Genomic DNA, 12024 nt, shown 5'->3' with positions numbered 1-12024 from the left:
ATTCATGAGAGACACAGAGAGAGGCGGAGACATAGAGGGAGAAGCAGGGTCCCCACGGGGAGCCTGATGGGTGTGATTCAATCCCAAGGCTCCACCATCAAGACCTGAACCAAAGCAGATGCTCAACACTGAGACACCGAGGCTCCCCAATCCATTTACATTTAAAGTAATTACTGTTAAGGCAGGACTTATTACTGTCATTTGGTTAATTGATTTCTGTCTTTCTTGTAGTTATTTTTTTCCTTTTTTTTTTCCTCTGCTGCCTTTTTTTACGTCTCACTATTTTTTTTTTTTTGACATTGATATGCTTTGATTTCTTTCTCATTTCCTTTTCTGTATTTTCTTTAAGTATTTTCTTTGTGATTACCATGGAGCTTATGTAAAACATCTTATAACAATCAATTTTAAGCTAATAACAATTTAACTCCAATTGTATACAATAATTTTTCTTTTCTTTTTTTCTTTTTTCTTTTTTCGATTTGTCTTTTACATCTCCTTAACCCACCTTATGTTATTGATGTCACAAATTAGATCTTTATATATTGTACATCCATTACATAGTTTTCGATTTATAGTTTTGAATATTTTTGTCTTTTAGACTCTATACCAGAATTGAAAGTACTTTATGGACCACCATTTCAGTGTTACAGTCTTTTTTATTTAGCTGTATATTTCTCTTTACCTGTGAGCTTCACTTTTCATATGTTTTTGTTTTGGTATTTACTATTTTTTTCATTTCAATTTGTAGGATTCCTTTTACCATTAAAGGTAAGTCTGGTGGTGATGAACTTCTTCAGCTTTTATTTATCTGGGAAAGTATTCTCCTATGTTTTCAAAGGATAATAAAATCATTTTTTTCAAAGGACAGCTATTTCATACTTTGGGTTATAATCTAATACAACTTAATTTTGTTTCTCAAATTGTTCCTGCTTGAGCTATTAAGAGCTCTTTCAGTTGGCTCTTGTGTCCTTTTCACACATTCCCATCATTGTGAGTTTGTTTAAGTGTTGTCTCACTTCCTGACACTACAAGATACTCCAGGCTCATCTTGTATATTTCCTACCCCAGTCCTTGAATCAGCCCCTTCTCCAAGGAGCCCTGGTTTGTTTTATGGGAGAATGATAGTAGAGACCAAGATCTGGGTGCTGGGTGTGCTAGTTGCTATTGGGATGTCATTGCTATGTCTTCTAAGCTGACAGAGCAAGAAGATGTATGTGTATATATTAACCCATCTATATACATACCCATACATATTTCTGTATGTAACAATCCGTATATATATTAGGCTAAAATAACTTTATACTGATGTCTTCAACTGTACTCTATAACTACATGGATCATTCCAGCCTCCTTTGTAATCTTATCTGTAACTTCCCACTCCAACAGTGAGAAAACTAACTTCCACCATCTGCCATCCATTTACTTAATTGTTCAATTCCAGTATATATGTATGCAGTATCAGAATTGTTAACTCATTATTCTCGTGGGAAACTATTAACCAGAGTACAGTGCTGAAGTACAATTTTTTTTTTTTTGCCTTTAGTTTTACATACTCTACTCATTTCCAAAGACACTTAGATCAACGTCCTCCCTTGCCCTCCCAAATCCCTTTAGTGAAGTTATTTCTTAAATTTGTAAATACAGTTAGGTTACTTTTACTACATTCTGCTTTCCATTATAGGATTCTCTTGACCTCCCAAATAATTTTTAAAATTTACATACATTAAACTTCACTCTGTGTTGTAAAGTTCAGTGGATTTTCGATGAATACAGAGTCATGTGTCCACCATTACAGTGTCATACAGAATAGTTCCACTGCCCTAAAAATTCCCTGTGCTTCACTTATTCATTCCTCCTCACAGTATGATGAGGATGATGATGTAGATCTATTTCTATACTTTTTATTCTTTCCCTAAGATCTATAGCTACATATATATATATTTTTTTTTCTTTTCTTTTCCAATACCAATAACATGAGTGGAATCTTCCAAAGTGTGAATATGAATCTCTCTCCATTTATTTAGATCTTTCATTTCTTTGGTTAGAGTTTCATAACTTTTCTGCATAGGTAATACATATTTTGTTAGATTTATACCTACATATTTCATTTTGTTGGGTGTAATGTGATAGTATTATGTATTCAATTTGAAATTCGAATTTTCATTGCTGTATGCGACATGGGTTTTTTTTTTTTAAATTTATTTTTTATTGGTGTTCAATTTACTAACATACAGACTAACACCCAGTGCCCGTCACCCATTCACTCCCACCCCCCGCCCTCCTCCCCTTCTACCACCCCTAGTTCGTTTCCCAGAGTTAGCAGTCTTTACGTTCTGTCTCCCTTTCTGATATTTCCCACACATTTCTTCTCCCTTCCCTTATATTCCCTTTCACTATTATTTATATTCCCCAAATGAATGAGAACATATAATGTTTGTCCTTCTCCGATTGACTTACTTCACTCAGCATAATACCCTCCAGTTCCATCCACGTTGAAGCAAATGGTGGGTATTTGTCATTTCTAATAGCTGAGTAATATTCCATTGTATACATAAACCACATCTTCTTTATCCATTCATCTTTCGTTGGACACGGAGGCTCCTTCCACAGTTTGGCTATCGTGGCCATTGCTGCTATAAACATCGGGGTGCAGGTGTCCCGGCATTTCATTGCATCTGTATCTTTGGGGTAAATCCCCAACAGTGCAATTGCTGGGTCGCAGGGCAGGTATATTTTTAACTGTTTGAGGAACCTCCACACAGTTTTCCAGAGTGGCTGCACCAGTTCACATTCCCACCAACAGTGTAAGAGGGTTCCCTTTTCTCCGCATCCTCTCCAACATTTGTTGTTTCCTGCCTTGTTAATTTTCCCCATTCTCACTGGTGTGAGGTGGTATCTCATTGTAGTTTTGATTTGTATTTCCCTGATGGCAAGTGATGCAGAGCATTTTCTCATATGCATGTTGGCCATGTCTATGTCTTCCTCTGTGAGATTTCTGTTCATGTCTTTTGCCCATTTCATGATTGGATTGTTTGTTTCTTTGGTGTTGAGTTTAATAAGTTCTTTATAGATCTTGGAAACTAGCCCTTTATCTGATATGTCATTTGCAAATATCTTCTCCCATTCTGTAGGTTGTCTTTGAGTTTTGTTGACTGTATCCTTTGCTGTGCAGAAGCTTCTTATCTTGATGAAGTCCCAATAGTTCATTTTTGCTTTTGTTTCTTTTGCCTTCGTGGATGTATCTTGCAGGAAGTTACTGTGGCCGAGTACAAAAAGGGTGTTGCCTGTGTTCTTCTCTAGGATTTTGATGGAATCTTGTCTCACATTTAGATCTTTCATCCATTTTGAGTTTATCTTTGTGTATGGTGAAAGAGAGTGGTCTAGTTTCATTCTTCTGCATGTGGATGTCCAATTTTCCCAGCACCATTTATTGAAGAGACTGTCTTTCTTCCAACTGGATAGTCTTTCCTCCTTTATCGAATATTAGTTGCGCGACATGGGTTTTGATTCCAGCCCAACCCATGCTTTTCCCATTGAATCTTGCCATCTTTGGACAGGACCAGGGGGTAAAAGAGGATAGTGACATTTGATGTTTTCAATGTTATTGAAGAAAGAGAAAGCCTAGTACCTTCCTTCTCTGAACTTTTGGAAGGCAGCCTAACTTTGGACCTTATGTTCCCCTTTGTAGAGAATTGGTTCTTTTGTCACTTTCTGATCTGGATTGGTAGAGATTTTTCCCCTTAATAGTTATGAATGATACAGAACCTTAACTCTACATGGAGTAGAGTAGCAGGCTCATTGGCTATATCTGGATTCTCTTCTCAGGCCCCAAATTTTGCACTCAAAATTCACTCAGCTTGTCTTTCCGTTGGAAATGCCACTGAGGCTTACGTAGGCTTATAACATTTAATTTTAGATTCCTTTCTACAAAAAGAAACATTGGAATGGGGTCTTGGGTCTCCAGAAACAGACCTCAAGATAAGGATTCACAAACAGATGATTTATGAAGGAACTTCTCTGGGCAGAAGGAGGAGAGAGTATGGGAAGCCAAGCAAAAGTGTGATTTCAGAGGATATCCTGCCTTAGCTTAATTCTGAGGAGGGTTCTGAGATATAAACGACACAACAGAATGTGTTTATTCTCAAAAAAGGAGCTAGACTTTTTATACCCATCTACCTGTTGGTCATTGGACATGGGCCTTATAGGGAGGATATAAACTCCTGGGAACTTCTGGATTTCTTTACTTATATTGTGGCAATGCAGCTCTGGTAGCTCAAGGGAAGTTCTGTGGAGAGAGACCCCAAGATGTACTGTTAAGAGTGAGGGATGCAGACGTTTTGGAGGGGAATGCCTAACCAGTGGGAATATCCAGGGGTTCTGGGTGGAGCATGCCAGGAAAAGTCCCCTTAGTCTTATGTGCCAAGAGTGCATGGTGGTTAGGGGCAGTTTTAGCAAGATTTTACACTGTGGCAGTCCTTCCCATTTTTATTTCTTTCTCCTGATCTGAGGTGCCCACAGTCCCTTTCCTTCCTAATACTTAATATAGAAAAGACACTTTTACAATGCTTTTGCATTTTCCTCTGGAGAGAGACCATCAGTCCGCTGCATCCTTTATTTACAAGGTCATGGAGCTTCCTGTTTCACTTCTCACTGTGTCAGAGCCCAACATTGTAGCAAATAAGCATACTCTTTGTTTCAAAAAATATATATATTTACTGGAAATATGCACAAAATACATTATAAATGTATTTTTACTGGAAGGTAGTTATTTAGTTTTTTTGATGCAGTTTGATATCATTTTACTTTTAATTATCATGTCTTTCAGGAGACTGGGAGAGAAAGTAATATTCAAATGGGCCTAAACTTCAAATGAGGTTAATAATGAGCTCCTTCTTATTATATCTTGACCTTTCTATATCGTATTTGCATTAATGTGACTCATTTAAATGGGACACATTTCCCTTAAAATAGTCATAATTTGCAGTGATACCATTGGTAAGTTTATTAGTGATTTTGATGATGAGAAGAAAACATCATTGGCCAATTCTAGAAGCTAAAGTTAGTAGCTGTAGGCAGTGGACATGTGACTCCTCTTTTGTCTGGGGTGAGGGTAAAGATGAGGCAAGACCTTTATCCATTCTTCCTTTCTTCCATTCCTTCTTCCATTCCCTTCTTCCATCTGCTCTTCCTTCCTACATGTAGACAGGACATTGACAGAAGTTATGGGCTCACCCTTTCATCCCACACTCTCCTCCAGCCCAATGTAGTTCATGTCAGTAATTCATTTTTGGCAACTGCCTTTGTACTATTTCAGCTTGCTTGTCCCCACCATTCTGGATGTTTCAGGTGTCTTGCAGCAGCTAAAACAAACACAAATTAACATGTGTGTATGTTATCCCGGCACAATTAATGAAAAGAATGATTGTTATCTTAAGGACTTGTCAGGACAATATAGGTCAGCTTAAGACTCTTTTTGTTTTCTTTTAAGAAATCAGACCTTATGCCAAAACTCTGCCAATAAGCACTTCTCAAAAGGCAGTTTAAATGAGTATCCATTGAGGAATAATAGGCTTTTACATTCCCTTGAAGCTAAGGTTAGTAATGCCACATTATTAAAATCTGTGTTAAATAGGTACCTAATCTAATTAAATTTTTCTGTCTTACATTTCCTACTATTCTTACTCATAATGCGTAGTTGCAAGCTGATATACACAGGAACAGGGTTCATGCAGGATTGAGGGGTTTCATGAGATATGGAAATTCAGTGCTAAAACCAGGAAATTCTCAGGCAAGCCAGGACTAAATGGTCAAGTTGGATCACACAACACATTGATGTGCATGCAAACTGTATACCAACCCTAACATACAGGCTTCTGAGTTCATCCTGACTCTATTGCTGTGGACTATTGGTGATTCCATTCTTTTTTTTTTTTAAAGATTGAATTTATCTTTTTCATGAGAGACAAAGAGAGGCAGAGACATAGGCAGAGGGAGAAGCAGGCTCCTCGCAGGGAGCCCGATGTGGGATTTGATCCCTGGACTGGGATCATCCCCTGAGCTGAAGGCTTATGTCTGCTGAACTGCTGAGTCACCCAAGCGCCCTGGTGACTCCATTCTTCCCCTACTTCTGTGTGTTCGGTCTACTGTCAAACCTTTTTATGAGAAGGTTCCAGATTTACTCACATCATATTCAAATGTGGAAAGATGGTTCTAGCAGAAGAGGTTAAGATCTATGAAGATTGGAGTGAAGGTTTTGGAGTATTCTTCAGTCTCACTGATAAATTTCCTCTTCCCCTGCCTCTTAGGTAGGCACAACTAGGGTAGCCTGCCTTGTGAGTCAGCAACCTCCCTATTGTTAGGATGTTTTAGGATCAGGGGAGCTACAGGGCTCCTTTTTTTTGCCCTACTACTGTGAAAGTACTTTGACCTTAGCAGTGTATTTGTTATCATTAATATAGAATCTTCATTTCTCATTATCTGTAAGCTGGTAATGGATGAGTGGTTTTAAATTCTTTTCTGATGGAATGAAAGTATAAAGTTTCACATTTCCTAGAGAATAATTTCACAAAGCCATTCCTGTAAGAGGCACGTTTTTACAGTTAGTTGAATTTACTATCCCAGTAAAGACAGTTAAAAATATTTTTCAGGAGATATTCACCCTTCTACCTGTTACTACCTAGCTGCTAAAACTATAGATTTACATCTGGCATCTTTTGTTCCCCTGGTTTTTACATGTTTAGCTTTCTCTTTTGATAATAGCACCTTTAAAGAAAATGGTATATGGATTTTGGATATAAAAATGAGAACTGTGATTACTCCTAGTAATCTCTATGTTTCAAATGCAAACAGGAGATACGGAAAAAATCTGTTCTTTTGTCTTCTTTGGCTCTAGAGACATTTGCTATTCCTTTTAAGAGCTTTTTTCTCTTCCCTCAAAAGTTCAATATTTGTAACTGCAAAAATCAGAAAGGGTGATTATTAACTACTATTTGAATTGAATTACCAGGAGAAACTAAGTTTCTTGAATTTTTTTTTCCTTGATCTTATTCTCTTTGTGTGAATATACTTATTTTAAATTCAAGACTGGGGCCTTGGTTGTCTGTTTGCATAACAAATTGACACACACCTAGAAGGTTAAAGGCAATACCTACTTATCGGCTCACAGGTCTGTAGGTCAGAAGTCTAGTAAGTCAAGGTTGGATTCTCTCCTTGGAGACTCAGAGGTACATTCTTACCTGGAAGCTCTCAGGAAAGAATCAGTCTCCAAGTTTTATTTAAGCCATTGGTAGAATCCAGTTCTTTGTGTTTATAGGACTGAGATCTTGTTTTCTTGCTGGCTATTGGCTGGAGCTCATTCTCAGCAACTAGAGGTTTCTTATAGGTTCTTTTCACATAGTCTTGTTCATCTTCAAGCCAACAGTGGCATGTTGAATCCTCCAGATGTTTGAATCACTGACTTCTTCTGCCATCAGCCAGAGAAAACTCTCTGCTTTTAAAGAACTCATGTAATTAAGAGATGCCCATCTGGACCATGTCCCTTTCTTAAAGATAACTGTGCCATATAACATAACCTGATCATGCGAGCAATTTCTCATCATATCCACAGGTTCTACATACTCACAAAAGGCAGAACTTATATCAGAGCAAATGTCACTTCAGAGTCATCTTAGAATTCTACCAAACAAGATTGGTGATAATGATTAATGATAATGTGGTGATCAGTTTCTTTGTGTATTGAATAGATGATCTCTTGAATCTTGAATATTATGTTCAGCTATGCAAAGTATGATAATAAGAATAAAAATGTTTAATTCTTATATAATAGAAAATCCACAGCATGATTATATTCCTTCCATAGAAAAAAGTGAGAAAGAAAGGGAAGATGCAAGGAAAAAAATTGCTGAAGGAATTGTCAGAAAGAAAACCACAGACCTGAGATGGAGTCACTTATGCTAGGCCATGTCCCCAAACCAGGGCCCCTAATACCTAGCCTGAGTGCAGTTTCAACCTCTCCCAGAAATGTAGTCTTAATGAGTCAGTCAGGAATTTTCTGATTAACACTAGTGAGGTAATCTGTCACATGGGCTGTCTATCCTCCAAAGGAAGGTGACATAATCTGTATGATATGACCCTCTGCCCTCATCCCTAATGGGAGGTGACCTTGACTGGAACAATCCTTTCTTTTCTTTTTCTAATAACTCTAGCCCCACCTTCCTTCCTATAAAAACCTTACACTTGTGCAGCTCCTTGGAGCATCTCTCTACTTGCCAGATGAGATGCTGTCCAGTTTATGAATTGTCTAATAAAGTCAATTAGATCTTCAAATTTCTCAGTTGAATTTTTGTTCTTTAATAGAGTAATAGACTTCAAATGATGTAATTCTCCATATTATGCAAAATGATGCATGCCTACTCTGTAGTCTTTGTTCTTATCTCTTTGAGCTGAGAGACAGTGACTTGAATTCTAATCTCTGCACTCACTTCCTAACTATAGGACTCTGGAAAGTCTCCAAGCTTCATTTGGTTCATGAAGATAATCACAGTGCACTTTCCTAAAGACAAACAACCCTGAGGGCCTGTCTGACTCTAAGATTCAGGAAGTTGGTTATGGATGAGACGTGAAGGATTCCCCATTGTGCAGAGTGGAAGTTGCATATTTTAGGATATTTAACAGGTACATATTTGCTTCTTTCAGCTTCTTACCTCATCCCCAAATCTGACTGGCCCTGTCCAGTCATTGCATTACCAATGACTGGCCCTCTTGTTGGGCCTCAGGTAGTTCCCATGGATGGTGGGCCACTCTCCCACTTTCCTTCTAGAAAAGTGAAAACTTCAAATCTCATTGGGATTTTTCTTCTTTTTTGAAATCACATTTATCTTGTAGGCGGAATCTAAACCCAAATCTATTTACAAAGCTATGAATATCTGATGGGCAGGACAGCAAGTTCAGTAGAGGAAGAAAACCTTTCTTAAGCGCCCATCAGTGACATACAAAGCAACCTGGAATGGAGAGTGGGAAAAGAGGTGGGCTTCAGCTTTCCCTCCTTTCATCCACTTTTAACTAGCTTACTCACAGCCTCCAGGGAGCCTATCTCCTCAAATGTTGCACTCTTTCCACAATCTTTTTAGTCTGCAGAGTTTGAACCCTCTGCTGTCTCATCCTCCTCACCAGCTGTGGATCATTCCCTTCCCTTCCCTTCCCTTCCCTTCCCTTCCCTTCCCTTCCTTCCAGATAGAACTCTTGAAGCCAAGGATCCATGAAAATAGGGGAAAGGATGAAAGACAGTCATTTTCTGGTAAAATAGTCAGAGTTTTACACTGCCAATCAAGGGTTAGAGAAATTTCTCTATACCACTTTTTTTTTTTAATAGAGCCACAGTTTCTTTACTTAGTGTGATTTGAGTTGTACTCTTCTGTTTATATAGATTGGTTTACACCCAGTCCTGTAACTGAGTTGGTTTGGGTTTCTGTTGGGAAGAGTGTGTACATTTCTTTGTTCAATGGCTGTTTCATTGCCTGGGCAAACATCAGCTTTATTCTTCATATCTGTGGTTTAAGTCCTCCTTGCACTTGGAAATGCAATTTTCCTCACATATAAGATTTCATTTCTAAAAAGTTAAGTCCCAATTTGCATGTACCATTGGATGATGCCATTAAATTAGTCAATATTAATAAATCTGGGATGTTCAACTTAAAGCTTTTAAAATTGATCATTGAAGAAAATAGGATCAAAATACTCTGGACTTTTGTTGCTTTCCAAATTGAGATGAGAGTCATAGGGTTCTATATTAATATGTCTATTTGAATTGAAAAATGAAATTAGATTATCTTGATAGAAAGAAACTCTGATTTGATGATTGGTTTGATGTTAGGAGTGGCGTTATTATCAGGTTATGTGGAAATAGTTTACTTGCTGCTACACACTTAGTTATAAAGTAAAAGAATCTCCTCACAAAATATTGCCTTAACACAGTTTAGTTAAAATTAGATATATTGTATTTCCCCAATCCTTTTTGAGTATACTATGTTAAACAAGGTGACTATAAATGAGAGTATCAGGAGTAACAAGATATCATTAACAGTTACTTGACAGGTCCTGATAAAATCCTTTACGTATACATCCTAGAAACTGAAAAAGTGAATAACAGAATGACTGTGTAATAAAATGTTTTACAAAAAAAAATAGTTTCCTATTCTTTGCTTTCAGCAAAATTGAAGGAATGCTAAAATTGTCAGCATATAGATCATTAAAATTAGTTTTAATGGTGGATCACCATGTGATTTTTGGTATAACAAAGATTCAAAGAATTAAATACATTGCTATGAGAATCTCTATAGATATAGCTACGTAAACAAAGTTTCTCAATGCTCTTACCTATAAAAAATGAAAATTAGTTAATAAATTAACGCTGTATCTTGCTGTTTTCATGTTTATAATATTTATGTACAAATATAGGACATATTTTAAAAAATTTCTTCATTAAGAGATGTGTTTTTCATGAAAATTTTATTTATGTTTAACAACTATTTTTCAGTATTGTAATAATATATTTCTGTTTTGATATCAGTTTGCAATAATTATAATGGTAATTCAATCAGAAGAAAGTTTTTAAATCTTAAGTGATCAGTTGAATTTAGACCAAGAGCAGAGCACTTTACTCCTCCCTCAGAATGGAAGCAGCCCAGAAATTGGACCCTCATGCTCAAGAGAAGCAGGATTTCATCCAGCTCTTCTAGATTGTCAAGGTGCTGACCAAGGATGGCCTTGGCTGCCTGAAGACAGGAAATGGAATTGCCTGACTTAAGGAGGTCTTGGAGTACAATATATTGGAGGCAAGTAGCTGTGGGGTTTGACAGTGCTGATAGCTTTTCAGGAGCTGGTGAAGCCAGGGAAGCAGGATTGCTGACAGTCTCCAGCAGGCCCTGACTGTGTGCTGGTGGAACTGCTCTAAGCGTTCTTCCTTGTGTCACATGACATGGATTCATCCCTCACCCGTTGGGGACAGATTTGCTGGTATCAGAACCCAGGCATAGGTTTGGATGCTATCAATAATGTTTTGCTTCTGGAAGCATTTATCTATGCCTGCTGAGTCTCTACTGCTGGGAGCAGGCCTATTACCTGAACTTGATTGAGTTTTGCCTACAGAGATCCTTTTCTTTTTTTTTTTTTTTTTTAATTTATTTATTCATGAGAGACACAGAGACAGAGAGAGGCAGAGACACAGGCAGAGGGAAAAGCAGGCTCCGTGCAAGGTGCCCAACATGGGACTCCATCCTGGGTCTCCAGGATCACAGCCTGGGCTGAAGGCGGTGCTAAACCCCTGAGCCACCCAGGCTGCCTGCCTACAGAGTTCCTATCAGATTGAGATCGAACAGATCCTGGGCCTCATCACAGGCCCCCAGGGCAATGTGAATCTTGGCAGATTCACTGAAAAGAGGTACAAATCTATTGTCAAGTATAAGATAACTTTCTATTCGTTCTATCTTCCTGTGGCTGCTGCCATGTATATGGCAAGCATAGGCAGGAAGAAAAGCATGCCAATGCCAAGAAGATCCTGCTGGAGATGGGGAAGTTCTCTCAGATCAAGATGATTACCTTGATCTCTTTAGGGACCCTAGTGTGACAGGCAAGATTGACAGAGGCATCCAGGACAACAAATGCAGCTGGCTGGGGGTTCAGTATCTGCAGTGGACCTCTCTAGAACAGCACAAGATCCTTCAGGAAATTTATGGACAAAAGGAGGCTGAGAAGGTGGCCCTGAATTAGGAGCTGACCCTGCCAGCTGTGTTCATGCAGTATGAGGAAGACAAGTTTGGAGTTTGAAGCACTACCATAGATTTATATGACTGGAGGATATACTGCAGATCCTTTGGCACAAAGACCTTTAAAGACCCTAAATTCCCAAGTCCAAGCATTGTTCTACACCTGAAGGTGCATGTGATCTGCTTTCTGGGCTTGCTTCATGATGTCCCACCAAACCTAGAGTTTCATTGCTAAAAAATAGATGAATATAAAACTCCAGTT

The 12024-nt window shown here is 38.1% G+C and overlaps 1 pseudogene; it reads left to right on the top strand.

Annotated features, from left to right (window-relative positions):
- LOC100685633 overlaps positions 1–11823 on the top strand; it is a 41603-nt pseudogene extending 29780 nt beyond the window's left edge.
- The last annotated feature ends 201 nt before the right edge of the window (positions 11824–12024 follow it).

Source organism: Canis lupus, chromosome 23, assembly GCF_011100685.1.
Source record: "Canis lupus familiaris isolate Mischka breed German Shepherd chromosome 23, alternate assembly UU_Cfam_GSD_1.0, whole genome shotgun sequence".
Lineage (NCBI taxonomy): Eukaryota > Metazoa > Chordata > Mammalia > Carnivora > Canidae > Canis > Canis lupus.
Note: the sequence above shows the minus strand (reverse complement) of the source record. Positions and strands in the feature narration are given on the sequence as shown.